At 37.2% G+C, this 11,283-nt stretch overlaps 2 long non-coding RNA genes across 2 annotated transcripts; both read left to right on the forward strand.

Moving 5' to 3' along the window:
- Positions 1-2,662: 2,662 nt before the first annotated feature.
- On the forward strand, positions 2,663-3,173 carry LOC120527495. Its single transcript, XR_005633344.1, has 4 exons — positions 2,663-2,710; positions 2,844-2,894; positions 2,983-3,027; positions 3,113-3,173. It is a non-coding gene; the product is annotated as an uncharacterized LOC120527495 (long non-coding RNA).
- A 770-nt stretch (positions 3,174-3,943) lies between these two features.
- Positions 3,944-5,328, forward strand: LOC120527494. Its single transcript, XR_005633343.1, has 3 exons — positions 3,944-4,019; positions 4,396-4,484; positions 4,565-5,328. It is a non-coding gene; the product is annotated as an uncharacterized LOC120527494 (long non-coding RNA).
- Positions 5,329-11,283: the final 5,955 nt, after the last annotated feature.

Below are 11,283 nucleotides of genomic sequence, written 5' to 3' on the forward strand. Positions count from 1 at the left end.
AACACTTTTATTATTTTATGAAAAGGACATAAAAACAGATTTAAGAATGACAGTTTACATCTGCATATGTGTCATTTTTAGAATTATTGGAAAATAAGTAAAAATACATTAAGAAAGTTTTAGATAAATACTGAAAAAATATATAAATTAAAATATTTCTTTCTCCCTCTGTGTATTGTCGTGGATAGGGGCGCTCTCGCTCCCTTGAACCCCTGTCCACGACTCCAGACACCAGATAAAAGTCCAAATGTTGACTTTATTTAATTGTCACATATAAATACACACAATCATCGCTATAAACCAATCCTCCAGCTCCCAGATGCGTTGCCACCCTTCCACCCAGCTCAGCTCGCCGTCTGGGAGCTCCCACAGTCCTTTTATATTCCCTGACCCGGAAGTGTTCCCAATCCCCAGTCCATGTGATTCTCAATCACTTCCGGGTCAGGTAAAAGTTCTTTTCTTCACCCTGTCGCTACGCGATCTGCGTTGCCTACCCGATTTGCGCGCGCATGCGCACGGCTTTACTATTACGACCCTGTCCGATCTGCGTTTTTTTTACTTTGCGACATGAGTCCCCATCCGATTTCTCTCGCGCACGCACTCTCTGCTTAATTCAAATTCATTTCACAACACTGCCCGATTTGTTCTGCGCATGTCTAATGTTTTACTACACACGAGGAAAAAAGTTACTGTGGGATTTAAATTTCTCGGTCTGCATTAACAAATATAACTTCCACCATTCGAGAGAGAAGGAGAAAGAAGAACGCCATAAAGAAGAATAGGAGCATATTGAATTTTTCTTCGGGAAGAAGAATACTTTTCACTTCTTGAAAAAATGAAGACTTTTCAATTTTACAACAACTTGAAAGAATATCTTTTACGGGAAGAATTTAGCAACAATTTAACGGTCAGAGAGCGAAGTGAAATACGACGCGTCCGTGAGTTTTATGATTAAAGGTATTATGTGTAATGTTTATTGAATGCTTTTCAGTTTTTGAGAATACAGTATATACTGTAATATAATTTAGATATATTTAGTATTGTCTGACTTTTTTTTACTAATTGGAATATTACCAAATGTACCGTTTTAAAGAGGCTGGTAATTTCAATGAACACGCATGAATATTTTGAAATATGCAAAACTTTTAATTGTGTTATTAAAAAAACTGCTTGGGTGGACTTTCCTGTTACTTACAGATATATACTTGATTAATGGATTAGTAGGTTTTCTCTTTTTGGGAATATGAAAATCTGAACTGCCTAGATGCATCTCAATTCAGGTGTCTAAATTTTACAGTACTTGTGTTTAGCTGAAGTATGTCCTGGACCCACATCGTCCCTCAGCAGAACTGATTGTCAAGGAGGGAAATATCTGTCTTACACGTGAGGACTTCTGGAGTCTTGGGTTAAACCAGTGCATGGATTCCAATGTAAGTGTATTAACTTTTTGGTATTTTTACTCATTAATAGAACCTTCTAAGAAAACTTGAATTAAAGATTACTTACTTGCATAATTGATTTATTTAATCTGTTAATTTGTTCTAGATTGGAAATGCCTGCTTCAAGATAGTACAAGAAGCAGCCCAAAGACATGTAATTTGTTTTTGTGTCTCATTCACTGACCTTTTGTTGGATTAAATATTGTTTCTAAATTGGTTTTATTTCTTTATAATTCTTTAATTCTGTTTTTAACAGGGGAAAGATATTCATGTTGTGGATATGTATGTGGTGCCCACGTGGAAAACCAAGAATGTGGACCCACTTGTTGGTTTTCCAGTAAGTTTCTAGTTCAGTATTTATTTGTTCATTTATATTCATAATTGTGTGTTAATATTTATATCTCTAATTACAGGACAACCTGGGTTTGAAAGATGCCATATTGTTTCCTGCTTGGAGCAGGCAACAAGATCAAGTGGATCACTATTTGCTATGTGTTGAGTTTCAATTCCTTACATACAACTACAATATTTTTGTTTATATCATTTTGACAAATCATAGCACTGTTAACCATATATTTATATGGAAACATTTCAGGTTTTACTGGTAGCTGAAAGGGAGATATTTTTTTTAGATTCTCTTCGCCCTCATGGTTTTGGCGATGAGGCCTACAGAACCATATTTAGGTTTGGAAATAATTGCCGTTCTTGTTTAATGATGGCCCTTGTTCAATGGGTACAAGTTCCAGTCATGGCCTTGTTCTATGGCCAGATGTTCCAGTTGCAGTCTTGTTCTATGACTGCAGGTTTTGGTTGTGGTTTTGTTCTGTGGTTACAGGTTAAGGTTGTGGTCTTGTTTTGTGGTCTGAGGTTCCAGTTCTGACCTCTTATCATAGTTACAGGTTCCCATTTTGGCCTTGTTCTTTGGTCAGCTTGCTTACTTGCTGTCTTATTCTATTCTATTACTATTATTATTATTATTATTATTATTATTCTAAGGCTGCAGGTTATATTGCTGATTTGTTCTGTGGTTACAGGTTCGGGTTGCACCCTTGTTCTATGATTTCAGGTTACAATTGCGGCCTTGTTCTTTGGCTAGAGGTTCCAGTTTCGGCCGCCTTCTATGGATACAAGTTTCTTTTAAGGTTTGACCTAGAGACAGTTGTTTAATCAACAGCAGGATTGTAATATTGTGTTTTCATTTAATATTTCAGACAAATTGCACGCGCATTGACCCAGGACCTTGGACTGAGAAGATGGGCAGACATTTAGAAGTAAATGATTTTATTCTTTTACAGTGTTGTCTGTTGATTGCTCAACGTTAAACATCAACTGTCACATTGATTGGCATTCTTCACAACATTCACTTATGACCTCTTTAGATATTCAATATTGTGTATTTTCCAGGACTTTCCTCAGCAGACCTCTGGAAACTGTTGTGGCATCCTCATGCTAATGGTAAGTGTCTGCTTTACTCAAACATTTTCATCTTTCAAAATCTCTTTCAAGGTTTGAGAAGATGACTTAGACTGTTTGTATTTTACAGTACGCCCTTTGCCTCTGCACACGTACTAGATTTACGTTTACTGAGGTAACTTATTTCTTATAAAAAAAAGCTCAGGTATTTGTCCCATTTGTCTAATTATTGCACTATATATTTTCTTTTCCTTTTTCAGAGTGACATACCGTTGATCCGCCATTGGTGGTGCATCCTACTGATGGAGAGGTTTCAGATAGGGGGTATAACATTTCTGCAATGTTGTAGTGTCTCATTGTATTATCTCAAACACACAAAAAAATTACTTATCTTCATTGTTTACAAGACATGGCCAACGGTTTGCTTACTGGAGCGATGAAGCTGTTGAGTTGTTGCAAGGCACTCTTCAGCCTCTTTTAGAGTGTCTGGGCAAATCTCTTCAACTGTCCCATCTCACATGCAAGCTGTGAGTGACCGGGTGACAGATGAGAAGAAGCTGGTAGACTTCATTGTAGAAGCACAAGGCTCCCAGCAGCATTTGTCGATATGTTACTGAATTATTAGCAAAGTCCATGGATCAGATTTTAAAGAGTTACTACATGTCAATAAAGATGCCAAACTGTAATCTAAGGATTCTGTTGGAAGTGGACACCTCACGTTGGACTGCCATTGCACATAGCTATCAGTAAAGGTGTGGTGTGCTACTCATGTAGTACAGGGACAACTTGGCACCTAGTCTTGTAATATTTCATTTACTTTTTACTTAAGTGATTGGTGTGAGACCATTTAAGGGTAGATAAAGTTAACTTAAATATAAGGGGAGAAAGGGGGCTCTATAATAATAACCTATCGCTTAATGCATTTACAAGCAACATTGGCCTTTTTTTTTTTGTTTCTTGAACACAGAGGATACTCCGTGGTAATGAGCCTTCTAAGTGGCTGGATAGATTCCAGGAAAAGTCATCTTTCCGAGTGCCTGTGTACCTGGAGTCTGACGAACAACAGGATGCCCTTTTCTCATATCTTGAGAGATTTTGAGAACTGTACAAACAGCATTCCCTATTAGAGATCGTGTGCAGTTCATTCTGGATGTCTTATTCCCTGAGGTAAGACCGCTGGGGTGGCCTGTTATGTAAATAATTTGTGCACCAGATGATCTGTGGTCTTCTGCCCACTTCAATATGGCAATGTGTTTTTTCTTATGCAATAGACTATGCAATTTCCACCCCCAGACATTAGATCACAATATCTTAGTCTGTGTATGAATCCTCGCAATCACGTTAGCTGTTGTTTTTCTCATTGTATGAGTTTCAATAGAAACAAAACCAGGCTGTTTCATTTGCAAAATAAAGAACACATTCTTAGGGTTTTATGCTTTGTTACTGGGTAATTGGTGTATGCCTTCACTTATAATGTGATGTGGTCATATTTCAGTTACATGCAAGCAACTTTTGTATTCTGTTTTTTCTTACTTTTGGATAGTCCATCATCCATGCCCTGGCTGCTCTACAAGGTGTATCAGGACAGGAGGCAGAAGATTTATTTCTTGGTGGCCCAGAATACAGTGTCGGGTAAAAGTCAAGTCTATGAATGTTTGAAGTAAGTGTTTGAACAATTCTTATTTATTATTTTTATATTTTAGTTGCCTTAGTGAAGTGGAAGAATTTAATCGAAAGATAGGGCAGCAATTAAAGAAGGAGGGAATGCTGTGATATCTGTTGGAATAGAAGATGATGCTACTGCCCAGTGCTTCCAGAATCCTTCATTTGAGTCTTGGGTCTGAATCTACTGCGTCATTGCCAAGTATTCTGGGGTAATGTATCTTGTTTTGTTTACATTTTGTTTTTCTCCATATTCCAAGCTCATTTACTTGACCTTAGCTTTAATAAACTGGATGGCTGTCTCCTTCACAATTGATTTGAAAGTACTTTACTATTCATTACATAAAAAGCTCTGAACAATTTAGTCCCTTCCTGTATTTGGTACTGTCTCACCCCCAACACTCCTCATTTTAATCTTTAATCCACAACCAATATTGCCAACTAATTTGCTTATGAAAGGACTGGTGAAGCAGCTTGCACATGTATACCAAAAATATAGAATGCCAGCTATAAATGAAAAACCTATCAAAATACTTTTAAAACACCATTTTTAAACTTCACCTCTGTTTAATTCCCACTTCTATCAGTTGTAATGGTTTATGACTTGAACTGCATACACTTTGAAAGATTTACACTAGATAATAACCATTGTTTTTTTGCTTTTTTTTTGTCTGGTGATGCCCTTTGCCATGCACCCTGGTCAAGTTTTGTGCAACTGTCTGTGGTGCTGAAGAGAGAAGATTTCTGAAGACCCCCTTGAAATGGAGTGGCATCTGGATTAACACTACAACAATATGCTTGCTAAGAATGTCCACAGGGGCCTGGGGAGTCTGTGACCTTCTCTGACCAACTAGACCTTTTTGTGTTCTTCAACAGGGCCATCTGACCCTCAGATGTATATAATTTTCCTCTTGTGTACTTTTTGTGTATATGTATTTTCGCAGTTTCATAAAGTTATATGTATTTATTAAGCAGTTTGGACTTTATTAGTATTAAAATGTTACAGAAGTTATTTGTGGAATAATTTTAATGATCAAAATAGCAAAAAATGTAACTTTAAATTTTCTGTGCTCTGGGTAAAATGTTAAATCTGTGGTGATTTTTTTTTTACTTTTTTTTTTTTTTTTTTTTTTACATTTGACAAATTTTTTTTTTTAGGTGCATTGTTCTCACATTGTTCACTTTTGTTCTCATAACATTTATTCAATAAAATTTGCATGAAAAGTGTATTTCCTTTTTCATTTATTCAGTTATTAACTCGCATTTAAGACACTATATGGGTGAATAAAAGCTATTTAAATTTGAGTACAAGACAAGCAATAGTATCACAGAAGATGGTGCTGGGGTTGTGCTTTGTGGATTAGACATGAAATGAAGATTTCTTTTTCTTGAAAGACTCTTTATGCAATCCACTAGTATTACCGAAACAAAGTTTTGTAAACCGTGATGCCCTATGACACACGTGTATTTCATAATTAGTAATAATATGTAAAGTTATTCCAGGGATGAAAAGTGCATCAACAGTTCATTTTTACATATATACACACTCATTTTGACTAACTGCATGACAGCCTGGTACAACAACTGCACCAAACCTGCCAAAAAAGCCCTGTAGTGGATCATAAAAACATCACAGCACGTTTAATGGAACTGAACTGCCATCACTTAATCATCTATACAAGATTCCCTGTGTAAGAAGGGCTAAAAACATCATCAAGGCAAACACTCATCTTGGACAGAACGTGTTTGAGCTTCTCCCATCAGGCAGGCATTTCAGATCAATCTGTATGCTACAAACATCCATCCATCCATCCATTTTCTAACCCGCTGAATCCGAATACAAACAGACAAAAAAAAAAACTGCTATAAACTTATTGAACTCATATCTCTTCAATCTGAAATCATTGTCATTGATCATGTACAATTAATGTAGGTAGTGTGTGTAATGACTGTTTACTAAAATGCAATAATAATCTGTACTGCTGTGCATTTATGCAATAATCATCCTGGTTACTTTAACATATATGGCATCTTGTCAATATTTTGAACATATTTTATATGATTACTCAGTTTTTAGTTCACACTTTATTTAATTATTGTATTGCTATATATCTGAACTATTTGACATTGGAATTTAAATACAACATAAAGCTGACACGAGTAATTTCTTTGCGTTACTCAAAGACAATATAGTACTTGAATACATCTATTTTTAAAACCGACATTTATTTTTTATATGTAGACTATAATAACATATGCAATGGTCAAATACTTCTTTGTACAATGGGAACTGAAAAAAAAAGTGCTATGTAAACTAAACGAAGGGATCTCAGTGATAAACAATTAACGTTTATAACAAGGAGTATGACAAGCTTAATTCAGCCCTGAAAACAGAACGTACAATGAATATTTAATAATATTATCATTATGGTAAACTACTACAGTATTGAAACGAATATACTGTACTACCCAGTTGTGTATCAACATGCGCAGTTGAGAACGATCCATGCCGTAAAGCGAAATGTTTAGTATATATATATTTTTTTTATTAAGCGCATGCGGAGTGTGTTATTACATACGTATTGAACGAATACGTCATCGCTCACTTTACAGTTCTGCCCAATCTGTATAACGCATGCGTGAACACTTTACGGCATGCTAGGCTTTCAATACGCCTGCGCGCGCAAATCGGGTAGGCACGCAGATCGGGTAGCGACACACCCCGGAAGCCCGTTGCTCTTCCTATGACGAACTTCCGGGTCATAGGGCACGAAGAAGTACTTGGTCCTCCCTGCAGCTCCCTCTTGTGGTCCCCATGGCATCCAGCAGGGCTGTGCATAAAAACCACATTGTCCATGATGCCCTGCTGGTCTTCTGGGAAACTCTATGCTACAAGGAGGGCTCCACCTGGCAGCTTGGGGGTATTGGCCGGGATAAACGGCCGGCCATCCTTCACAGTATATATATATATAATATGACTTTATTACTAATGCACAGTGCAAAAAGCACCCTCCTCTCCACAATTATCATGAAATAACCAATGTACAATCAATAAACACAATCCTCCACTCCCAGACGCGTTGCCACCCTTCCACCCAGCTCAGCTTGCCGTCTGGGAGTTCCCACAGTTCTTTTATAGTCCCTGATAACCGGGTAAGATAAAAAGTCCTTTTCTTCACCCTGGAAGTACGTCATTCCTCCTGTCCATGTGATTTGTATGTACTTCCGGGGCGTAGGGTATATAGTAATCCCTGGGTCTCCCTGCAGTGACCCCTTTTACCCAGCAGGGCTGTACAGGAAAACTCCATAGTCCATGATTACCTGCTGGAATTTGGGGCATCTCAATGTCGCAGGGCAGGCTCCCTCTGGTGACCTGGGGGTATTGGCCGGGATGAATGGCTGGCCATGGACCACTATATATATATATATATATATATATATATATATATATATATATATATATATATAACTCTAACTTCTGTCTGTCTGATTTAGATCTGGTCTCTCTATATATAAAATCCTAACCTTAAAAGTGCAATGATTGCACAATTTTGTGCAACAATTTTATGTGACTTTTTATGTCACATTTTTTGTCATGCTTTAAATTGGGCTTATTTTAAAACCTACATATATATGTTTGGTATCATTCTTTTCAGAATTTATCAAACTGTAATGTGATATTGTTAGATTTTCAAATTCTTATTCCGTTTTTAACTTATAAACTAAAAAATTATCAAGAACTCACATCCCATGAGACAAGACTTAACAAAGTGTGCAAAGAGATTTAACCATGCCTGGGGCTGGAAATAAAAGACAAAGAGTAGGAGAGCTGCTGTACAGGCTTATAAATGTTCGCAGCAGCAGCAGCAGATCGAGCAAAGAGGAGGTAAAAAAATATTGTATTTGATTCCCATTGTATCACTGTTTAAGAGGGGGTTTCGGAGGAGCGACAGCATCTCCATATATTCCATGCTATGTGTACTTTTTATTTACTCATTGTATTTTGTGTTTTATTAAGAGTTCTGAGGAGAAATGCAAGTATAACTTTCATTGTACTATATGCACTTGACATGAGTTGACTTCATAATCATTTGATTCTAATTTATTAATGTGAGCAAAATGTTTATGAACTTTTCATAGTTTTACAAGTCATTATCTGTGGTTTTTGCTAGTACGTTTCACCTTATTCTATTTAAAATGAAAAAAAAAATGCATTCCAAAGAACACATAAAAAGATAACTGCATTTTGTCAAAAATGTAGTAACTGATAAGGAGATTAAATTTATACTTTATGCTACTGATTTAGAAAGCTTTACACACATTGTCAAGTTGAATTAAAATGGGAAAATGTTAATAGTAAAGAATGAGAGCCAGAACATGAAAGTACAGTATTACGTCTTTTTGTAAATGCAAGTTTAAATTTAAAAAAAATACAAAATATTACCTTTATAAGTCACACACGTTATCTATAGATTCAGGCTATGTAGGAAATTAAGCTTTCATGATAAAGACTTCTTTCTGGATTAAGTGCCATAGTATGATAAAGACATTTTAAAAATAGGCTTCAAAACAGAAACAAAACATTATTTTAAACAGGTAAGAGATCTCAATAGAACAGCCTAAGAAACCATTCAAAAGGCATTTCAAAGGCACTGAATTCACTATCTTTCAGAGCTCAGTGCAGAGCACAGAACAAAAGTGGAAAATATGAAAACTACTAACTTACTACTTAAATTGTTCCTCTTATTGAAAGAAGAACCACAGCATGTGATTCAGAAGAAAATAACAAAAGTAAGTGGTTACAGTGGATCAACTAGCTGTGTGACCTGGCTTCAGTTAAGACAGTGGGCCTCAGTTATACTACTTGTGGTTAACCAGATGTATCAGAAATAATGTGTAGGTATGTACTTTTTTTCCTACAATATTTGTAGTTTTTTTTTTTTTTTTATAATCAGGGGCAGTTCAGTGGAAAACCTTACTCTTGAAAATGATTCATACAAATGACCATACGTTAGACATTCCAGGGCAATTTCCGCTTTTCCTAGTGACTGACTTTGGTTTCTCTTAATGATCAATGTAAAACCCATTTTCTGCATCACTCTGCGCTGTTCGTGCAACGCGGTCGCAGAGAGCTTAAACAACTCGACACAGCCACATAAAAAATGACAAGGTGTGAGCAAGCTTTCTTGAAGGCTTTTACTGGACATACATCCCTTGTAAACTGGAATATATACAAAAGATACATACAGGCATTTACAGGTGTACAATCAAAGACAATAAAGAATGATTTACAAAGCAATACATATCAGACAGTGTACATTAAACAAGCTTTAAAAGACACTTACAAGGCGAGTGATTTCCACAGTTGGATCAAGACAAAGAGAAGTGCGTAGACAGAGGTTCAAACTGCTGCGTACCACAACTAAGCAGACCTACTGGTTTATATACCTTTCGTACATGATCGAAACAAGAGGTGCCTGTGTGAGGCACATGGGGTGTATTGTATTTAAAAGTTTATTATGGGACCTGATTGCTTTACGTGAGTTTCATAGACTTTTATAGCACCACTGTGAGTGTGGGACGTGACTGACTGGTGTGTTAATAAATGACAAGATGAAGGGGTAGCACAGTTCAACAAATAATAGCTGACAGCTAACTACATGTGGGGCAGAACACTTCCCGTCTGATATAATAACATTATATCACTAAACAGTACATATAGGCAAAGATTGAGTTAACTTATCCATCTTCTAGTAGAAAGATTTTTGTGATACGCCTGATAGAGTTTTTGGAGATGCCTTGAGAAGCAGTCTTAAATTCTATTTTTTGTTCAGTACCATCGCTGCTAGGGAAAACCAAGGTGACAAATCCCATAGGCCATTTATTGCATGACAGTGTGTCTCCTATTTGTAGATTTCTGAATCAGCAAGCCCATTTGCACCTGCTGTGCAAAGCGGAAAGGTATTCAAGTCTCCAGCGTGTCCAGAATTCATTTGCCAAGGCTTGCACTTGTCTCCACTGGCTTTTAAAGAGATCATTCTCTGTGAAACCACCAGAAAGTGCAGACAGTCTGATCCGTGGCAACATGGAGTCAGAAATTGTCCTCAGCACATCATTATGTGCAGACTTGATCAAGGGGGCCAATGGTGTTGGCTCCCCGTCATAAGTCACCCTTTCTCTCAAGCAAAGGTGGTTGTAGCATGGTGTGAAAAGTGAAGGTCACCCATTTTTCTGGAACATTTGTCTTGAAAGTACACACTGCCAACTTCTGAGCATTTCCGAGGCAAACTTTGCCTACAAGAACCCATCCTAGGTCACGTTTTTGAGCAAAGGGTGCATTGTGAGGGCCATTAATTTGCTTCCTCACTTTGTGCACTCTGATGATGTCTCTTCCAAGCAATGGTAAAATGTGGGCATTAGTGTCCAATTCCGAGATATGAGCTGTCACAGACTTTAAGCGAGGGTGGTGAAGTGCTGCCTCTGGTATTGGTATTTCTGAGTGATTGTTCAAAATCACGTTGCATTCAATAAGTGGAGTCAGGGCTATACTTACTACTCCATTCACAGCCTCTATTTGGAACCCAACTGCTTTCCATCCAATTGTCTCAAAAACTCAAGTTCGTAGAGAGTATGTGACTGGGCTTCTCTTTAGAGGAGGGGCCTTGATGTGATGATCAGGCTGTCCTGCTTGGTGGAGCAGTCTTGGCTAAATGGCACATTCTGACTGTGATGACACTCTTTGGCCATCTTCACTTTCTCCTGCCTGCAC

Source organism: Polypterus senegalus, chromosome 4, assembly GCF_016835505.1.
Source record: "Polypterus senegalus isolate Bchr_013 chromosome 4, ASM1683550v1, whole genome shotgun sequence".
Lineage (NCBI taxonomy): Eukaryota > Metazoa > Chordata > Cladistia > Polypteriformes > Polypteridae > Polypterus > Polypterus senegalus.